The sequence below is a fragment of the Macrotis lagotis genome, chromosome 7 (genome assembly GCF_037893015.1).
Source record: "Macrotis lagotis isolate mMagLag1 chromosome 7, bilby.v1.9.chrom.fasta, whole genome shotgun sequence".
In the NCBI taxonomy this organism is placed as follows: Eukaryota; Metazoa; Chordata; class Mammalia; order Peramelemorphia; family Peramelidae; genus Macrotis; species Macrotis lagotis.
In genome coordinates this window covers 199,962,973-199,985,149 of record NC_133664.1, presented here as the reverse complement: position 1 = coordinate 199,985,149, position 22,177 = coordinate 199,962,973, and the positions used below count along the sequence as shown (strand labels likewise).

The 22,177-nt window shown below is 33.3% G+C and overlaps 1 protein-coding gene and 1 pseudogene across 1 annotated transcript in view; one reads left to right on the top strand and one right to left on the bottom strand.

Annotated features, from left to right (window-relative positions):
- ANO2 (anoctamin 2) overlaps positions 1–22,177 on the top strand; it is a 546,921-nt gene that overhangs the window by 211,852 nt on the left and 312,892 nt on the right. The window lies entirely within an intron of this gene.
- Positions 751–1,606, bottom strand: LOC141493958 (large ribosomal subunit protein eL6-like; annotated as a pseudogene).

Below are 22,177 nucleotides of genomic sequence, written 5' to 3'. Positions count from 1 at the left end.
TGACTATACTTACTATCTACTCTAGGTTATGTAGCATAGACTCAATGGTGTTTCAGTTGGAACATAAAAGATACCTTATTGATATCTTAAAACTTCTCTTTTGGGAGTTATTTTCTTAGGTTGAAAGAGAGTAAGTCATCAGCATAGAACTATAGTAGTTAATAATTCTTTGCAGAGTTCTTTATATATATATATACTTATCTGGGGAGATCCCTGGTTCATTCATTTCATATCCCAAAAGGGTTTCCTCAAATAAATACTAGAGTCAATTAAAAGCAATGCATAATATAGTTTTAGTGTTCAGGATGCCATAATCTGAAGAAATATATTCCTTACCAGGGGTGTGGTTATGTAGGCATGTTTCATCTTCGTATTCCCCTTCTACTCATTGCCTTGCCTAATGGTTCTCTATTGGCCTGGGCTCTAATGTAATGCAACAGTCACCCTCCCTCCCAATATATCTAGGAGCCCATTGCCATGGCAGCTCTCTCCTAGACCTCTTAAGGTAAGGCTGGACTCTCTCAAGAACAGGTCAATTTCTTTCCTGGTACATCTGCCACAATCACAATATCTTCTATGTTTCTCCTCCACTCATTCTGAAACTGAATTTGCTCCAGAGGCAAAAAATTCCTAATTATAGCTCTACTTCTAGGATAAAGTCCCATTTTATAGGGCTATACAAAATAAGAAGTCATGAAATTTTTTTTTTTGCTATTCCAAATATTTTAATAAGAATTCTCTGCAAGGCATTTAAAACACCAATTTGTGAGAATAAACTTCATTGGAGAGAGAGAATACAGAACGCAGGTAACCGCGGAGCTGAGGAATTTTCTTGATTTTGGGCAGGAGCTGAGAGTCCACTGCTCTCTGATCAGCCTTGCGCTGCTCTGTAATCTCATATTTCTCTTTCTCTGTGTCAAAAATCTCTCCTTGGTGTCTGGGTTTACGGAACCTCTTATTCTTAAAGTAAGCATCAGTAAGATGATTTGGAATTTTTACACTAGAAAGGTTAACCCTAGTAAAGGTGGCAATGAAAAATTTCTGATGGGTCCTTTGTAGAGGAACCCGATTGATGGTCAGAGGTCTAGTCACCAGTAGCAAACCACTAGCCAGCTGCTTCAGGAAAACCACACGCTTGCCCCTGTGGCGGCCAGTGAGCATAATCAGAACTGTGCCTGGGGTGATGCTAGAGCGAAGTTTCCTCACTTGCTGGCTGAAGGGTTTTTTGCCATGACTTAGGAGTTTTCTCGGTACATCTTCAGTAGGGTAATACCTGGGCATCTTACGAATCTTTACCACTCGCTTTCCTCCATTTTTATCACCACCAACTGGCTTTGAGATAGTAGCAGGCACCCTGTCTTTCTTTTTCCTTTCAATCCAGGTTTTTGGTGCAGCATATTTCCGCTTGTACATGGCTCTGCGGGAATACAATGCAGACCTGGAGTATCTGCCGATCCCTTGGGCCAAGACTAGGTTTCGACTGCATTGCTTTTGAGGTTTTTTCACCACCTTTTCAGCCCCATCTTCCTTTTTGGCCTGCCTTTCCTTTTTTTTCCTTTCTGACCTTCTTTTCCTTTGGAGGCTTTGGGGGGGTTTTGTCCGCCATCTTGAGAGAAGGGGAAAGAGTGAAAATTTTAAACTAATTCAGGGGAAAAAAAGACACACATCAAAAAAACTGCAGTATAAAAGAATAAATAAATAATAATTAGTAATATTTGCATGGAGCTCAATGCTCAAGGGATACTAGAAAGTTTATTGTGGCTAGTTCTGGATGAGGTTGGCCAGAAATGGTGATTTTCACGGAATAGCTAAACTTGAAGCAGAAAGTAAAGTTTCTGAAAGGGAGAAAAGACATAGTTTGATGGTTTACATCAATTCAGATTGTCTTCCATGTTAGAAGAAAGAGAAAAAAAATTATGTAGCAGGAAGCATGACCTAAGCAGAGGGGGAGGAGAAGGATGATTCAGAAGAAGAGATCAGGATTGAGAGAGGTAATCCAGAGAAATTAAGGAAAACTCAAGAGTTGAGAAAACCCGTATCATCTATAGCATTTCGTGGAAAAGAAATGACAAGAGGGACAAAGAAAAGAGGTTTCTAAAGTTGTTTCCTGAAATTTAAGAAGTCACCAAATCATGAAGGAGGGATTTTGAAAAGCTACTATCTTCCTAGATTTGTGTTGCAAGTCAGAATGTCTAGGTTTGTGTCTATGATTCTTGTAATTGTGGGCATGCCACTTAAATCCTCTGAACTTCAATTCTTCCATGAGATGTGGTAATAAGAAATTTCTTTGTCTACTTCATGATCTGTGGTAGACAAGTGCTATAGGCAGATATAGAGGGAGTGGTCCTTCTTTCTAAGGAATTGGGACCAGTAGTTGGATAAGCTACCATAGATAGATTTCAGCTCTGGGAGCCAACTCTTTTGCCACGTGTCTCTGGAACCTCAAAGCTTACCATCTCTGCTAATGATATTTCCTTGAGTGATGTTCCCCACCCACACCACATGGGTATGTAACCAATATAAACAAAGAGTTTTTTAAGGCATTGAATAACATAGTTGGGATATGCCTTACAACAACCCCAAGATAGCTAAATTTAATTAGCCGGGCACGCCCAAGCATTGTGAGCAACCACATGCCCCTGTGTTTTTTTTGGGGGGGGCGGGGAGACCAGTGTTTTGTGGGTCTGGAAGTTACAGACGGAAGTAAGAAGGGGGAAAAAAGTAGCAAGAATCTAATTATATAATAGGATCTTAGTCTGGAAGCACCATGCTATTCTGTATCATTTTGGGGAAGACCTCAAAGCACTTAAAGACTTTTGATGTAGTCAAAAGATTTCTGTATTTGGAGTCAAAGCCATGGATTTAAATCCTGACTGCTACTTGGTATGTGTATGACTTTAGGCAAATATCTTGAACCTTTTTTTTAACTTCATCTATAAGAGGAAGGTCTTTGACTAGATAGTCTCTCAGGGCCTTTGCAACTCTAAATTTATGATAATAGAAACTATGGATGTTATGATTTACATTTGGGCAATTGCCAAAGATTGTTATCTGCCCATTACTTTATGATTACCTTTGGCACAGCAGTGTTGTCATACTTACCATTAGATGATGATTAGTAAACATAGAAATTAATTAGTAAAGCTGATTTTTTTGGGCCTAGTGGGGAAGTGAGTCTGAATTGTTATCCTGACCCTTTTTCTTTCTTTATTGTAACTGAATTCACTTTTAAAAATAGTTTTTATTGATAACTTTTGTTTTTATGCCAGTTATTTCCTGATAAACCTTCCTTACCCCCTTCAATCCTCCCTTATAGTAAAGATAGTTAAGCAAAATCTATCACCACATCTGACTGTATATACCACAATCTGCATCTGTAGTCCCCAGCTTTCTCACCAAGCGGAGTAAAGTTTTTTTGATCATCTTTTCTTTCTTTCTTTTTTTTTTTAGGTTTTTTTTTTTGCAAGGCAAACGGGGTTAAGTGGCTTGCCCAAGGCCACGCAGCTAGGTAATTATTAAGTGTCTGAGACTGGATTTGAACCTAGGTACTCCTGACTCTAGGGCCCGTGCTTTATCCACTATGCCACCTAGCCACCCGATCATCTTTTCTTTAGGACTAAGACTAGTCAAACTTAATTAATCAGAATTTGGTTGCCTTTTTGTGCTGTTTTCATTTATGTTGTTCTAACCATTATGTCATTGTCCTGGTTCTGATCATCTCTGCATCAGTTCATAGTCTTCTGTGTTTTTCTGTTTGTCTGAATTCTTCATAATTCTCATTTTTTATAATACAAAAACCCCACACTATTATGTTTTTGTTTTTTAATTTAATTTTTCTAATTTTTATGTAAAAGTAGTTTTCAACATTCATCCTTTTGCAAGCTTTTGAATTCCAAAACTCAAATTTCCCTCTCCTGTCTTCCCTGCCCCCTCCCCATGGCAGTGAGCAGTCTGATATATGTTATACATGTAGAATCATGTTAAAATACATTTCCATATTAGTCATGTTGTAAAAGAGAAATTTTAACTAAGGGTTTCCCCCTTAGAAAGAAAGAAAAGATTTCAGTTTTGTCCTTGATCACAAAACTGCTGAGAGAAATTGTCTATCATAGTTGATCATCTAATGACATAGCATACCATTACATTAGCATACAATTTTTTTTCAGGCATTTTGTTTTTGGTTGTTATGATAAAATTGGATATGGCCAGAAGAGGAGTTGTGTTGGACAGTTTTGGAATTGTTTTCTGTGGAAGAGTAAGATTAAGAGTTGATTTTTCATAGTTATCTTCAATTCCATTAGCAGTAATAATAATGAGGTAATGATGAGAAGTTGACATAATCTTCTTCAATTGAGATAATCACATTTTGCATAGAGACATATTTCACATAATAGGATGTTCATTTGAACTATACCCTACCTTTGGTTAGGAAAGCATCCATATTATCTATCATGATCTCATAGGTCCTGAGAGATACATATGGACAAGTAGAAAAATCAATGGATTTATCAAAACCTGAATTTAAATCTCAGAACTGCAATTTACCAATTGTGTAATATTGGATAACTCCTATAAAATAAGATCAGATTAGATCACAGGAGTCCTTAGCACTTTTTTTGTATTGCAGACCCCATTGATAGCCTAATGACGTATATATAACCCTTCACAAAATAATTGACTTTTAAAAAAATGCATAAAATGTAATACATGGGAGTACCAAGGAAATAAATGGATTGAGATATAACTATTAAAATTTTGAAAAAAAAAACAACTTCAAGTATCCCAGGCGAAAAACCCTTGTCACTAACTTTTCTCTAAGGACACTCTGAAGCTCTAAAATCTTAAACAAACTATGATACTAAGTCCCATGAATTAGGAGCTGCTTTGTAAAACAAATCTATGTGTAAAGGAATATGAGCTCTTGTTACTGTAATGTAACAGTAACACAGAGAGACACATAAGGGGAAAGTCTGAATAAATTTATTTTCATTCATTGCAAACCAAACGAAAAACATCAGATCTGACATTTATTACACAGTTAGGTCTTGTCTCCATGGGTATTAGAAAGGACAGCATTTATGGATTCATTAGTTTGGTGACCATAATCTTGAAATCAATCAATCAATAAGCATTTATTAAGCACCTATTATGTGGCAGGTGATATGCTAAGGGCTGGTGGGGGGGCAACAAAAAAGAAATGAAAGATAGTCTCCGACCTCAAGGAGCTTATAATCTAATTGAGAAAGATAACATGCAAACAGATCTATACAAACTATATATAAGATAAAAAGAAAATAGTTTAATGAGGAAAAGCACTAGAATTGAGAAATTAGCAATTTCCTATATAATGTGATATTTTAATTGGGCTTTAAAGGAAGCTAAAAGTCATCGAAAAAGAGAAAGCTTCCCAAGCATGAGGGAGAACCAAAGAAAAAAAACCTGAAACTGAGAGAGGTTTTGTCTTGTTTGTGTAACAGTTAGAAGACCAGTGACACTAGATTGAAGAATATATGTTTAGAAATAAAGTATAACAAGACTGAAAAGGTTGGAGGGAGGCTAGGTAATGAAGGGTAAATGCATTTTATATTTGTTTCTGGAAGTAATAGAAAGTTAGGGAGTTTATTGAGTATGAGTGGAGCAAGGTGTGGAAGAGGGTTACATGTCTGAGTCTGAATTTTATAGGAAACCACTTTAAGTGATCAAATGGAGAATAGATTAGAATTAGGAAAGAATTAAGGCTGAAAGACCTAGTGGTATCAGTGGGCGGGGGGGGGGGGGGGGAGAGACTATTTGAGAGATGTAAAGGTGAAATAGGAAGTCTTGATTATAAGCCTGAGGAATTAGTAGAATGTTCTTGCCCTCCACAGTCATAAAGAAGGTGTCTATATGTCAGGGGAGGGTTTAGGGTGAAAGATAATGGGTTTTGTTTTGAATATATTGATGTCTAATGGACAACCAGTTCAAGACATCTGAAAGGTATTTGGAGATGTGAGATTAGAGGTCAGTAGAAGACAGGACAGGAAAAAATAGTAAATTGGTAAGGAAGTATAGTAGGACTGCTTTCTATGGTATAGTATATATACTTACTATAATTAGAATGTATGTATAGGTGATTTTTCTCTACCTTCTTTCAGTAGCACATGTGTTAATGTGAAAGCAATGAATAGTGTGAATGATCTAAGGCTGAATTTGGTGGGGCAAAATTGGAAATATGATAAAGTGGCAAGAATCAAGCTGAGATGAATTGGTTTAACAAAAAGTCAAAATGGGGACAAAAGAAGAGAATGACTAATGCAGGGAAAATGGCCTGGTAGAGAACTGGAGGGTTCAAAGAATTAGAGATCACTGTGTGAATGAAGAGTAGGGTTATATAAAGGAAGATAGAAGTAAAAGCCCAATATATTATTTAAATATATGTTTACAAATAAAATTTTCCCTCTAGCCAACATTTTATCCTGCTTAAAATTACTGCCACAAACAGGCATGCACATATTCTGGTTTTCAGGTTGGTTAATGGTTTAAACTGTATATCACATGTGCAGTTTTGTGCATCCTTAGGCTTTACCACCATCATTTGCAATGAGCATATCCTTGCAAAAAGTAGCTCCAACTATTGATTGCAAAGGGTAGTTCTTTAAATCTATATATCTGTTCTTCTGGATCTAAATCTCTGTTGAATAAGTGTATTTACTTACCAAAGTGATATTTTTATCAATATTAATCTCTCACTGAAAAATTTATGGATTCTCTCAAATGAAAGTCAAATGAAACTTAGGGTGAGAGTGATGTTGTATGTTCAACTTGATTTATTTGAGAGAAACATAGTAAATAACATTAATCAAAGTTGTCATTTGTCTTTTACTTCAATTAGTCTAAGTCAGAAGCACTCCTGAATTTTTCTTTTTTCTTTCTTGCTGTTCGATATTTTATTCTTCCAATTATATGTTATGAAAGTTTTTTCAACATTCATCCAGTTATATATTTATGTTCCATATTTTTCTGCCACCTTCCCTTCTCATCCCATCCCCACTGGTGACCAACAGTCTAGTATATGTTGTACATGTTCATATGTGTTTAACATGTTTACAATATAGTCATTTTGTGTTTGAGAAATTAGGAGTAAGGGAAAAAAAAGAAAAGAAGGAAAAACAAAAGAAATTTTAAAAAAGTGAACACTGTCCATTCAGATTCTGTGGGATGGTTTGTTTCACTTTGTTTTCCTCTGGATATGGATGCTGTTGTTCATAATCCATCTCCTAGGGTTTTTTTTCTTCTTTAATCAACTCCTATAAAAATGGAATGAACAGTTGATGTAAATCAAACCAAAATGGTGCTAAATAGTTTTGTAAAAGCAAAAATAAACCACATAAAAAAGAAAAAAGAAAAGCCAATAGATTGTGGTCACATAAAGGAATTTCAGAGTTTTTGAACATGTAGGTTCAAATGATGTAGATGATGGCAAACTCAAGGGTGTGACCAATTTTTGTTTGGTTGAGGTGGGAAAGATGAGTAGCTCATGGGATCTGACTAGGTTGAGGAACTAATTATATACAGAAGTTGCTGAGGGGGAGGCTGACATTCTAGTCAGAAAAAAAAATATGTTAAGATCTTAGAAATTTCTAGTTTTACAGATTTCTTGTGAAGACACTAAGGCCAAGAATAGATAAACAATTTGCTCAAGGTCATGTAATAAATAGCAAGACCATAATTTACACCCAAGTTCTCTGACCAGTGCAATATTTTTCCCTTTCCCAAATCATCTCTCTTAAGGTGATGGGTTTTCTGGGATAGGGGGCTAACTTCTACTATTTGCTACAAACTTTTTTTGAGGATAGATAATGAAGTGGGGCATTAAAAGAAAGAGAAGAATCAGGCATTAGGATATGGGTGAGGCATAGAGAAACCAGCATGAGAGTGGGAGCAGACTGCATTAAACATAAAACACCAGTCCTAGACAGACACAAATAGATGATAGAAAAAGACACAGAAAGAGTCAGAAAGAGAATTGAGAGGAGACACAGACACAGAGACAGAGAGATAGATATATGTAGAGTCTATGGCAGCTACAGAGACAGAGAGATAGACAAAGAAACAGACACACAAAGAGAGAAATAAAAGGAGGGAGGGAGAAAAAAAGAGAAGATAAAGTATAAGAGAATAAGATAGAGGAAAATGTACAAATATTGATCACAATTGAGAAGATGAATGGTGTGAACTCACCAGAAAACTGAAGGGGCTAGTAGATTGGATTAGAAATCAGAATCCAAACAATGTTATTCACAAGAAACACAAATATAAAGATTTTCACAGTTAAGATAGAAGACACGTACAGTTTGCTGGGGTAAAACTCAAAAAGGCAGGTATAGTAATCATGATATTAGACAGGGCAACAGTAAAAAATAAATGTAGTTAAGAGAAACAGGAAAATGACATAATGTTTAAAGGCATCTTAGACAGCAATAGAACTAGAGACTGGACTTGTGGTTTTATTTATTTAAGGAACCCAGATAAGGAACCCCCTTTAGCATTGTTGGACTGTCAGTTCTTTTTGTGCAGCTTATAGCACTAGAGAGTTTCTTGTGGTACTGAGAAAGTTATTTGCCCTAGGTCATTCAGACAGTATGTATCAAAAGTGACATTTTAACCCAAGATTTCCTAACTTTGAATCTATTTGTGTCTCACAAAAACAAATAATATCAATTTAAAATATATATTCACTCAATTCCATTGTTGTTCAGTTGTTTTCAGTTGTGTCTGACTCTGTGACCACATTTGGGATTTTATTGGCAAAGATATTAGAGTGGTTTTCCATTTCCTTTTCCAGCTCATTTTATAGATGAGGAAACTGAGGCAAACGGGGTAAAGTGATTTTCCCAGGGTCACACAGTAAGTAAATGTCTAAGGGCAGATTTGAACTCAGGAAGATAAGACTTTTTTATCTATTCACTGTGCCACCTAACTGCCCTTTAAATCCATAGCATTTAATGGAAAATTAATACAATTACAGGAGGCCTGGGATAGGAAAACTAAAAAGTGGGAGGATTTAAGATACTTCTTTCAGACTTAGAAAATATTTTTAAAAGGGATAAAACTGTGAAAAGTAGGATATGAATGTTAGAAAGTTAGACAAAATAGATACTTGGTGATGCATGAATGAAAATAAAAGGAAGTAGACATTTTTCTCAGCTTTGTGCATCATCTTTATCAAAAAGCTCATACTTGCAGAAAACTAGGAATATAAAAATCCTTTAGTTACTCCATCTCAATAAATATTATAATCAATAAAGGGTATTTAAAGGAATACTTCAAATTATATGGAAACTAGATAATTACAATTGGTAGGTTAAAGAACAAATCGTAGTTAATTTCATCAAAAAACCCTCCAAAATAATGAGACACTATACCAAAACTTTTGAAATGTAGCCAAAGGATTCTTAAATGAAAACCATATAACTCTAAACGGTATCATCTTCAAATGAATCAGTGAATTAGTAGTGAAACTTTAAAAAAAACAAAAGAAAAACATTTTTAAAATCTCAAACACCAAATTGAAATTCTAAAAAATAAAGAATTAACAAAATTAAAACCAAATAAATTGAATTTTAAATAAACTAGAACTTTTTAAAATATAAGATAAAATATTAAATAATCTGAGATTTTTAAAGGAGTAAGAAAAATTATATTGCCAATATTAAAACTGAAAAATCAATTCGTGACAAAATAGAGAAAATAAAGAAAATGTAACTATTTCCCAATTATATTCCAATAAAATTGCTAATTCAGGTAAAATGGATGAATATTTATAAAAATCTAAAATGCATAAATTAATAAAAAAGAAAGTTATCCAATTATTTAAATATCTAAACCTAATATCTAAAAAAGGAAATTGAAAAAAATCATAATGAGTTCCAAATAGCAGTGGGGTTGGTGGGTGAGTGAGGGAAGAGGAGAATACATCAGTACCAGATGAATTTAAGTTATTTTTTATAAAATGTTCAAAGCACAATTAATTCAAATATTGTTGTTGTTGAGTCATTTCATTCATGTTCAACTTTTTGTGATACAATTTGGGATTTTCTTAACAAAGATACTGGAGTGGTTTGCTGTTTCCTTCTGCAGCTCATTTTACCAATGAAGAAGTTGAGGCAAACAGGGTTAAATGACCTGTATATTATGAACAGGTTGAGTCTATACAAAAAATGAAGAATTGGTTCCAACATAGAAAGCTGATCAATTTATTAAATCATATTAATAATAATTATGTCAGTTGATACAGAAAAAACTATAGGTAAAAATGGAAAATCAATTTCTGTTAAAATCATACAAAAAATAGAAATTAATATAATTTCTACTGTATGGTAAATAGTTAAATAAAATAAAGTAAAATCAATATTATATATAATGTAGAAACAGGAGAGTACTTTCCAGTTAGGCTAGAGATATTCTACATTATTTCCACTATTTTTGGTATAGTACTAAAAATTTTAGCTATGCCAGTAAGACAAGGAAATATGACAAAAAGAAATTGACAAAAGAAAGAAAAAAACTTTTTTTCTATAGAGTCTATATAGAGAAACTAAGAGATTTAAATAAAATCAATTGAAGTAATGTTCAATGCACCATGCTACCATATTAGAGAATGGTCAAAGAAATTGAACAGGTAGTACTCAAAGGAAGAAAAATCAAATTTCAACAATCTTATGAAAAATTCTCCACATCAATAAGATAAATGCTAATTAAAACAATTCTACCTCCTAACCATGAGATTGGCAGAAAAAAGACAACTGTTAGAGAAGCTTTTGGAGACAGACAGTTAAATGCTGATAGAGTGGCAAATTGATGAAGATTATAGAAAGTACTTTGGATCCTTGCTTTCAAAGCAATTAAAGTATGCCTACCTTTTGACCCAGTTATACTACTACTGGAAATTTAACCCAAAAAGATAAAAGAGAAAGAGACAGGATTCATATGTATAGATGCATACAGAGGAGAACGTTTTGTTGTGTAAAAGAACTATCAATTGGGGAATGACTGAAGAAATCATGGTATATGAATATAATGGAATAATACCATAAGAAATAAAAAGAGGATAATTTCTGGGAAACTTGAGAAAACTCATTTGAACTAATATAATATGAGATAAACATAAAGGGAAGAACATTTTATGCAATGACTACAATGTTGTAAAAAATTTTAACTTTGAAAGATTTGCAATGACAACTACAACTCCAGAAGATTAATGCTGAAATATCTTTCTTGAAAAAGAAGTGAACGATAGAGGTGTACAATGAGACATGTTTTTGAGTATTTTCAAAGTATAGATTTATTTTTATTTATTTATTGCAATGAATGCTTTTAATTTTTTAGAAAATTTGTGGGTTGTTTACAAATTGAGATATATTGTTGTCAAAAGAAAAAAGCAAAGGAAAATATCAAAATATTAAAAATTATACACTGAAGAGAAAAAAGGAAATGCAGTTGTTTACAGAAAGTCAATGCAAAGTTTTGAAACTAAACTTCCAAATTTATTACACACTTTATAAAAGCTCAACTTGCACATTAAAATGTTTCATCATTTCATATGTTACCTTTTTATTCTGTTCTTATATGGAAATGTTCATGTTTATCACTGTTGTCAAGTACAAACTAAAATTAAAAATAGAAAATTAAAAAAACTCTCACTTATAGAAGTTAAAGTTGAAAATGAATATTGGTGATCATCAGTTCCAACCTCTCATCTTATCATTTGAAAAAACTGAGACCTAAAGAAGGGAAATGGCTTGCCCCAAGGCTATGCAGCAGGAAGTAGCAGGTCCAAATTTCAAAACCAGATCTTTTAATTAGAAGAGCAATGCTTTTATTATATCAGACTGCCTTCTTAACCTGTAAGTTATTTTTCTTGCCCTTTTAAGTGAAGTTGCTCTTAGTCTGACTAGCAATAACTTAATTCAAAGACATGGAGTTGGGATCGTCACTTTCCCACATGGGCCTTTGATTTTTTTCTTCTTTCAAACAAGGAGATTGGATTGGAGATTCTTTAAGGAGTTTTCCTTATATTAACAGTCAGTGACCATGACTGTAACTAAGAATAATGACTGGATCAATAGTTTCTTTAACCTATGAAGTCCCTCTGACATTAAATTCTGTCTTTTTTTTTACTTTTACCTTTTTTTTCTCTTCTCCCTTTTTACTCCCATCTTACCTCCCCCCCCAGCTCAGTTTCCCTTGGCCACTAATACTTTGATTGCATCTGGTGTAGGAGACTTTTGGTGTAGGTCACATTTGGAGATTTGATGAATGTCTGTTTTCCCGATGGGACACATGGAGTATATCAAAGGCACTTAAGCTCTGAAAGGGTGGAAAATTCGGCCTGGCATTTTAGTGAGTGGCTGGGAGAGTATTAGATGACAGCTGTATGGCAGGAGAGTTGGCAAAAAAGAAGCATATATGACTTTTAAGGTACAGTCCAAGAGTCTGGCCATAGTTAATTTTGGTTGTGAAGTATACTGGTCATGTCTTGTCATGTTTCTGCATCATACTTACATAATGTATAGAGGAGATACAAAGGTGTGCAAATCAGTTCAGATACAGAGGTTTGCAAATTAATTGGGATAAAATAAAATAAAATTTCTTGATAAATAATATACCTTGGAACTTTTATACCTTAAAAGCTTTTAATATGTAATAGTTCTTTCTTTTCAATAAATTATTTGTTTTACATGATTTGACATTGTCTTCATAAGACTTTGACACATATTCATTAATCATTATAAATTAGATTGGATTAGAGTGAATATTAAATTTATCTTCAATAAATGGTTTACTTTCCCAAATCTTGCTTGATTATAGCCTACAGGTTTTCTTTTTTAAAAATTTATTTATTTATTTTCATCCATATGCACTTGTATTTTTAAGTTACAAAATTTCCTTCCACCCTCCTTTTCTACCCCCTCCCCTTAGCAGCAATAGTCAAGGTTGGCATTGTACATACATATTTTGGATAAACATGTTTACATATTAGTCATTTTTGGTATGAGGAATTAGGATTAAGGGAAAGAGATACATAACAGATAATTTTTATAATGCATTCATCATATTCTGAAGGATTGGCTTTTCTTTTTTGTTGTTGTTGTTTTGTTTTATTTTTCTTCCTTTGGATGGGGATAACATTTTCTATAACTGATCTAATAGGGTTGTCCTAGCTCTCTGAACTTCTGACAGGAGCTACTTCCGTTAAGGTTGATCATCTGGCAATATTGTTGTTGGCCTATAGGTTTTCAATGAGATTTAAATTCAGCAAGTTTCTATGCCAATGAAACATGTTTGTTTCCATCTCTTGTATGATTTTCTTGAGCTTTCATGATATTGGCATGGTACAAAGCTGTGCTTCAATATTCCATTTCCATCTGGAAATCTCTATGATTCCTGGACAAATCTGCTTCTTAGTACATCAGTACATTTTTCAAACTTCACCAACCTTTTAATGGAGACAAGACTTTTGAGATATATTTGAAGTTAAAAATAAAATCACCACCCCTAATTTTTTTTGTCATACATTTTATAATTTAATGGTGATTTTTTTGGTGACCTGATTTTTACAATTGGATTTCTTGTGACAATGCTTTTGGTATATCCTTGAATGAATAAATAAGTTTCATAGGTGATAAAAATTATCTTCTTTTAATCTTTAATACTCCAGTCTTTGTGTTGTTTTACCCATGACAAGCATTTTTCTTCCTAAGTTTCTTACAGGTTAAGGTCCTTACTTGTTTTATGCATATTAATTAGGTTGTTTTACAGCAAGAATTTGTCTGGTTTTATTCTCACTGTCTTTTTGTCACATTTTATCTACATTATTGACTTTAATAATCCTTGAAATGCTTGACAGTCCAATACCAAGAGCTCTTGCACTATTTCTTATCAACCACTGATGTATATCCTTTAAGAATTACAACTTTTGCATGTTTCCATGGAGTAATATTCATTCTTAACATAGTAATAACATAACAAAAGAATAAACAATACAGCATAAGGTAGGAAAACCAATTCAGTCTAGTTTCATTTGGTCAGTCTGACATTTTTGAATCTGCCTCATGTCAGCATGTATGACAATTGCTTTCACAAAATTAAACTATCAAATATCAAAATTATTTGTCTCAAGAAATTTTCTTGCCACTATAAACCTATCTCCATGCTATAAGATTATCTCCCTTCTCTTTCCTCCCTTCCAAGGGTTTGGCAATCCAGTGTGGGGCCATGAATCTTTTTTTAGGAAAAACTAGCAATAGTTTATTTAAATAGCAGGTGAGGAATATAAAGTTGTCAGTATGGCAATAACGGAAACAGGGCTGGGCATGTGAGGATACCTAGGTTTGAATCTTAGTTCTAGCATTTGTTAGCTTTGTGCCCTCAGGGAAAATCATTTTAACTCTGTTTCCTTACCTGAAAAATGAATATGATAATAATCCAACATCATCACAGGTTTATAGTGAGGAAAGTGATTTATATACTTTAAAGTGTTATAAAGCTATTAGTTGGGGGCAGCTAGGTGATAACAGTGGATAGAGCACTGGCCTTGGAGTCAGAAGGACCTGAGTTCAAATTCGACCTCAAACACTTAATAATTTACCTAGCTGTGTGACCTTGGGCAAGTCACTTAACCCCATTGCCTTGGAAAAATACCAATATAAAAAGCTATTAGTCATTGTTTAATGTTAGGGGAAGCATAAACTTCCCCGAATGTGTGCTGCATATCATGTAAGCAGTTAGAGAAAGGGACCGAGGTGATTGAATAATTACTAATGAAGTCCCTATGAGTAAGACTTAATAAGAAATAAAAATGTTCAGCTCTCCGATGAGTAAAATAAAAACACAAACAACCCCAAAAAGACCCCATTCAACCTGACCCTAAACTATCAGCTCTAGTCCCTAACTATGTATCTGCTCTCAGACTTTTCAATTCTCTTAAATATTTTTTCATTTGTCCTCTCTTTTCACAATGTAATCAATAACACTGTATTACAATATACCACAATAAACACTTATTACAGGTCAACTTGTTAGACTCTAGGAGAAAATATCGAATTTAAGTAAGAGTGGCAGCTAGGTGGCTCAGTAGATAGGGTACCAGCCCTAGAGTCAAGAGGACCTAAGATCCAGCCTCAGGCACCTAGGAATTACCTAGCTTGGGCAGGTCACTTATCCCCATTGCTTTGCAAAAGTCAAAAAAAAAAAAATAATTTAAGTAAGGCAAGTTCCCTTCCTTTGAGGAATGTATGGTCTTTGCTCTCAAGGTTGTCACAGTCTAATGGGGAGACAACATGCAAACAACTATATGCAAGCAAAAAAGAGTGTAAAGCATGTTAGTGGAAAGGCATTAGCATTAGGGGAGGATTGGGGGAGGCTTCTTACAGAGAGAAGCTAAAATATGGAATTGAGGGGGGGAGCTTGGGCATTGATGAAAGCCAATGACAATGTGGTATCATGAGATGGAATGCTTGCTTAAAGAACAGCAAGGAGTCTGGTGTCACTGGGTCTTGAACAATATGGAAATGAGTAAGCTGTAAAAAGACAGAAAAGAGAGCAGGAAATTATGAAGGACTTTAGAAGCTTAATAGGGGATTTTCTATTTGATCATGGAGGTAGGTAATAGGATGCCATTAGTGGTTAATGAACTGAGGAGTGACAAGGTCAGACCTGCAGTTTTAAAAAGATCAGTTTGAGAGCTGAGAAGAGGATAAACATTTGAGGCAGGGTGTTCAACTAGCAGACTCTTGCAATATTCTGGGTATGAGGTGATGAAGGCCTGCATCAGATATCAGCAGTGTCAATGAATAGGTAGGAGAGTATATGAGAGATGTTGCAAAGTTAAAATTCCTAAACTTTTGTTATTGGTTGAACTTCAGAAGGTGAGACAGAATAAGGGGTTCTGGTCCTGAGTTATGGTCCTGTGTAACTGGGAGGATGGTGGGACCCTTGATAGTACTAGTTAGAAAGTGGAGAAGGTTTGACTTAATTTTGTTTGTAGTTACTTGAGAGAGACTTCTGAGAAAGCAATGAGAATATTAGCTAATGCTGTTGGTGTCTGGAAAGTTGTAATGGAGACTTCATTTACTGTAGTAGTTCATAAGCAGTGAAGGAGAGATGATAGGGAGGATAAAGGGCTTTCAGGTGAATTTGAAAAGTATTTTTATTATCATATGAATAATGACTCTCCAGGACTATATCCTCCATTTATTGCTGATGAGTATTGAATTTCTTCAGGCCAGCATGGCATCTTATAAAGTGGATCAGCATTCCTATAATTCATTTGATAAGTTAGAAGTCAATAATCTTGAACTTGATCTCTGATTCTAACTTTTCTTTCTTCTTGTCCATGAAGTCAGCAAACATTTCTATATGACCTATTGACCAAGGGAAATCACCTAATTGAAAGCCAGTTTTTCAACATGGGCTATTTATGAACTTTTCAATAAGTTTGATTTTTCACTTCATCACATACCTATTTACCTCATCCATTATCTTCTTTGGTTTTGCTTCAGCTCCCATGGCCTTCAGCATATTCCCTGTAACCAAATAGCTCCCTTAGCTCCAGAAGCCACATGGGGTTTTCACTGGGTAAAGTTTGGTTTATCTATGGAACTATGGCCATGCTGGACCATGCTCAGGGGTCAGACGTACCAACTTTCAGACAGCTGGCAGTGTGACTTCCATCTTGATGAGTAGGACAAAGTTTTATGATGAATTGTGAAACAATTTAGGGCTGTTCACCAAAGAAACCTGAAAAAGGTACTGAAAAATTGTTATGCTCTGTAGGGAGTCATATCTGACCTCTCTAATGACAATTGAAGAAAAGACAAAACGAAATAGTTTAAAACTGAACAAGATCCAGCAAGGGAATGTTATTCAAAAGGCGAAATGATGTTGCAGTATGTTAACAGGAAGTCATCTTTTCATTTGGCTGACCTTGGGAGGAAGAAGCAACTTCCTCTTTGGTGACTTTGGGAAATGTGGAGGCCCCATTCCTCAACCCCAGGGAGAAATAGTCCCCCCATTACCTGTCAAGGGACTTCCACTTGTAGTGATTCATTACTTTGGTCCTTCAAGGCCTATGTATTTGTAGGAGTCTCCTATTAAAACATGAAAATTCCTAGAGGACTCTCAGCACATTATCAGTCAGTATTTTGGTGGGTTTTTGGTTCATAGCCAGATGAAAGCAAGTCTGCATGATTAGAATATAGCTTAGGCTGTAATTGAGAAAGGTGGGACAAAGAGAAGAAACTTTGGAAGAAGTGACCATTTCATCTTAAAGGTCATGACAGAGAATAAGAAAAAAGACCAACATAATTTAATATGTACCACACATTTTCAAAAACTCTATTTTAGAGAATAGATATGTGGTTTCCCATTGGGAAGTTACTCTAAGAAAGAAGAGAAAAACTATTAAGCTTTAAATGTTAAGGATACAAATACAGATGACTGTGATAAAGAAAGCTAGGAAATTGTACAGACACTGATGAGGATTACATAGGGCTCTAAGTGACTTAGATTTTTAAAATAATGTATAAATGATGGAAATAAGGACAAATAATTGAGGATAATCACAACAGAATATTCATTGAACAACTGTCCAGAAAGGAAATGAATTTAGTTGGTATAACTAATTCTTGATGAAGTCATGTTGGTTTTATGTAATTATAAGGAAAAATGATGATGATGATACCTAGTGCAGATAGATAGATAGATAGATACACATACACATAAAATGTTATCTCCTGGACACCATACAAAGCTCTTTATAAATATTATCTCTTTTGGCCCTCACAACAACTCTGAGAGGTAGGTGCTATTATTTTCACTATTTTGCAAATAAGGAAACTGAAACAGTGAGCTTAAATGACTTGTTACAAATTTAGTAGCTAGGTCTACATCTGAATTTGGGACTTGTTGATTTAAGGCAAAGTTCTTTATCTACTACACCATCTGCCTCCTATTATTCCCTTTCTTTTACTTTTTTGAAAATAGTAAGGTCATTCTTTATTACATTGGCAAGATTTAGCCATGATCACTGGCTATTCCTCTGGCTATTTATTAAATATTTTATCTAATTACTTTTAAAATCAATTTTTAACATGTTTTTTTAAATTTGCATTCCAAATTCTATTCCTCCTTCCCTCTCCTCTTTCCTCAAGAAGACAAGTATTTTTATATGTTATAGATAAGTAATAATGCAGTTACAATAATTACTATATTAGATATGTGAAAGAAAAACAGACCTAAAAAGGGGGAAAAAAAAGAAAATTATAGAAAGAATTTCAATCTATATTCAGACTAATTTCTCCTGGATGTAGATAGCATTTTTCATCATAAGTCCTTTATAATTGTCTTGGATCATTGTATTACTGAATATAGCTAAATGATTCACAGTTGATAATCACATAATATTGCTGTTACTGTTTTTGATGCTCTTGGTTCTGCTACTTCCCTTTGCGCTGTTCAAGTATATCTTTCTTTTTTATTTTTAATTAATGTAATAAAACAAATCATTTCCCCAACACTACAATAAAAAGGTTATCGTATGTGAAATTACAAATCTCCTGTGCATAACTTGCTATTCTTTTTAAATATACAACAAAATTTTCATGTCAGTTTCATTCTTTTCTTTTTTTCTTCTCCCCCCCTTATCCTAGAGATGGCCATGAATAGATACAAAGAGATAAATATAGGTAAAATTATTCAATAAATACTTCTATTTATCAGTTCTTTCTCTGGATGCAGATAGTGCCTTTCTTCATATGTCCTTTATAGTTAATTTGGGGATTTATAATAGACAAAAAAACTTTTTCACTCAAAGTCATTCTTAAAACAATATTGCTCTTAGGGGCAGCTAGGTGGCACAGTGAATAGAGCACTGGCCTTGGAGTCAGGAGTACTTGAGTTCAAATCCGACCTCAGACAATAATTACCTAGCCGTGTGGCCTTGGGCAAGCCACTTAAACCCATTGCCTTGAAAAAAAAAATCTAAAAAACCCCCAAAACAATATTGCTCTTACTATACACAATGTTCTTTTGGTTTTGCTCATTTTACTCTTCATTATTTCATGTAAGTCTTTGCATATTTTTAAAAAATCATTGAGGTTATTATTTTTGGATATTTCTTATTTTTTACATTTAATATTTCTTACAGTAATATTCCATCATAATCATATACCACAACTTGTTCAACCATTCCCCAATTGAGGAGCATCCCCTCAATTTATATTTCTAAATATTTACATTAATAAAACAGAGGAAGAGCAGACCAATAAATTGGTATGCAATTTAAAAAACAGAAAAAGAACAAATTAAAAATTTCCAGTTAAACACTAAATTGTAAAGCTTAAAAATGGAGTTGAGAATTAAAAAACATTGAATTAATAAATAAAACTAGCTGTTGGTTTTATGAAAATACAAAAGATAAACAATTGGTTAATTTGAAGAAAAAAAGGAAAGAGGAAAAAGAATAAAAGGATTAATATACCACCAACAAATTACAAGTAGTTATTTTGTCCAGTTATTTGCCAATAAATGTAACCATTTACATGAAGTGGAATAATATTTGCAAAATAAAAATTGCCCAGATTAGCAGAAGATGAAATAGAATGTCTAAATAGTCCTCTTTTAGAAAAAGAAATTGAACAGACCATAAATGAGTTTCCTAAAAGAAAAGCATCAGAATCAGATGATTTATATGAAACATTTCAAGATCAACTAATTCCAATATTAAATAAATTGTTTGGAATAATAGGTAAAGAAGGGATTCTGCAAACTCCTTTTATGAAACAAATATGACAAATCTGGAAGAGTTAAAACAGAACAATAAAATTATAGACCAATTTAACATGAATACAGATGCAAAAATCCTAGCTAAAATACTAACAAAGATTATAATATATTAAAAAGATTATATATTATGATCAAGTGGGATTTATATCAGAAAAGAAGTTTATACTACTGGGTCTATACCCTGAAGAGATGATGAAAAAGGGTAAAAACATCACTTTACAAAAATATTCGTAGCAGCCCTGTTTGCGGTGGCAAAGAACTGGAAATCAAATATATGTCCTTCAGTTGGGAATAGCTTAGCAAACTGTGGTAGATGTATGTCATGGAACACTATTGTTCTATTAGAAACCAGGAGGGATGAGAATTCAGGGAGGCCTGGAGGGATTTGCATGAACTGATGCTGAGTGAGATGAGCAGAACCAGAAAAACACTGTATACCCTAACAGCAAGATGGGGGCAATGATCAACTTTGATGGACTCACTCATTCCATTAGTGCAACAAATAGGGACAATTTGGGGCTCTCTGCAATGGAGAATACCATCTGTATCTAGAGAAAGAACCATGGAGTTTGAACAAAGACCAAGGACTATTCCCTTTAATTTAGAAAAAAAAAACAACTGATATCTTATTGTCTGATCTTGCTATCTCTTATACTTTATGTTTCTTCCTTAAGGATATTTCTCTCTCACATCACGTTCAATTTGGATCAATGTATACCATGGAAATAATGTAAAGACTGGCAAATTGCCTTCTGTGGGGGGTGGGAGGAGGGAAGTAAGATTAGGGGGAAAATTGTAAAATTAAAAATAAATAAAATCTTTAAAATAAAAAAAGAATGTGGTTGAACATAAGAAAACTATTAACATAATTTATTACATCAATAATAAAAGTTTAAAAATCATGATTATGTTAATAGATGCAGAAAATTAATAGATAACATTTGGTAAAACTCATCTCTTATTTCTGTTAAAAAATTTGAAAGTGTAGGTATAAATTTTTTTTATTAAATTGAGAAAAAATATTTATTCCCAGAAAGTTAAGGTGTGAAATAAGGATATACAGTGTCATCCATATCATTAAATATTGCATTGAACATCCTAGCAATAGCAAATAGGGGAAAAAAAGTAAATTGAAGGAATCAGAATGGAGAATGATGATATTCTTTGAAAAAATGTCAACAAATCAAGTAAAAAATTAGTTGAAACTATTAATAATTTTAGAAAAGTAGGAGGATATAAAGTAAATCAATACAAATCATTAACAATTCTATATATCACAAACAAAACTCTTCAAGAAGACATAGTGTATAAAAATGCCCCATTTAAAATAACTAGACAGAAAAGAAGAAAAATTGGGAATACACCTGCCAAAATAAATCCAAGGAGTATATAAACAAATTTATTTTTAAAAAGAATTTGTATGCAAATAAAATCAGTTTTAAATAGAGATATTAATTGTTGAGTAGGCTGGGTCAATAAAATACCCAAACTAAGTTATATATTCAATACTATCCCAATAAATTTAACAAAAAATTATTTTATTGAGTTAGAAGAAATAGTAACAAAATTCATTTAGATAGACAAAAAGTCAAGAATATCAAAGGAAATAATGAAACAAAGTATAAAGGAAGGAATTTTAGCAGTATCAGATCTCAGACTGTATTAAAAGGCAGTAATTATCAAAACTCTTATATTGGTTAAAAAATCGAAAGGTAAATCAATGGAATTGAATAGATATACAATTTTCAACAGCAAACGAACATCCTAACTTTGTATTTGACAAGTATAAAGGCAATATTTTGGGGATAAGAATTCATTATTTGGTAGAAATTGTTGGAAAAACTGAAAAGTAGTATGACAGAAATTGAGAATGGACAAATATCTTACCAAAGTAAGGTCAAAAATGGATACACAACCTACATAAAAAGATTTTGCAAGAAAATTAAAAGAACACAGAATGTATTAATTATCAGACAAGCAGGTGAATAATTTATGAATAGACAAGAGATAGAGAGCAAAGTTAGATATAAATGTATAATTTTGATTACATTAAATTAGAAAGGTTTTGAGAAACATCACCAAGAACAGAAGAAAAACAGAAAATTGGGAAAATATTTTTATAGACAGTTTCTCTGATAAAAGTTTCATATTTCCAATTTATAAATAACTTTGAAAAATATATAAAAATGAAAAATTCCTTAATTGACAAATAGACAAAGAATATATGAACTGGCAGCTTTCTAATGAAGAAATCAAAACAATTTATAGTCATATAAAATGCTCTAAATTATTATCGATTAGAGAAATACAGATTAAAATAACCTTGAGATATCATTTTAAACTACTAAATTGG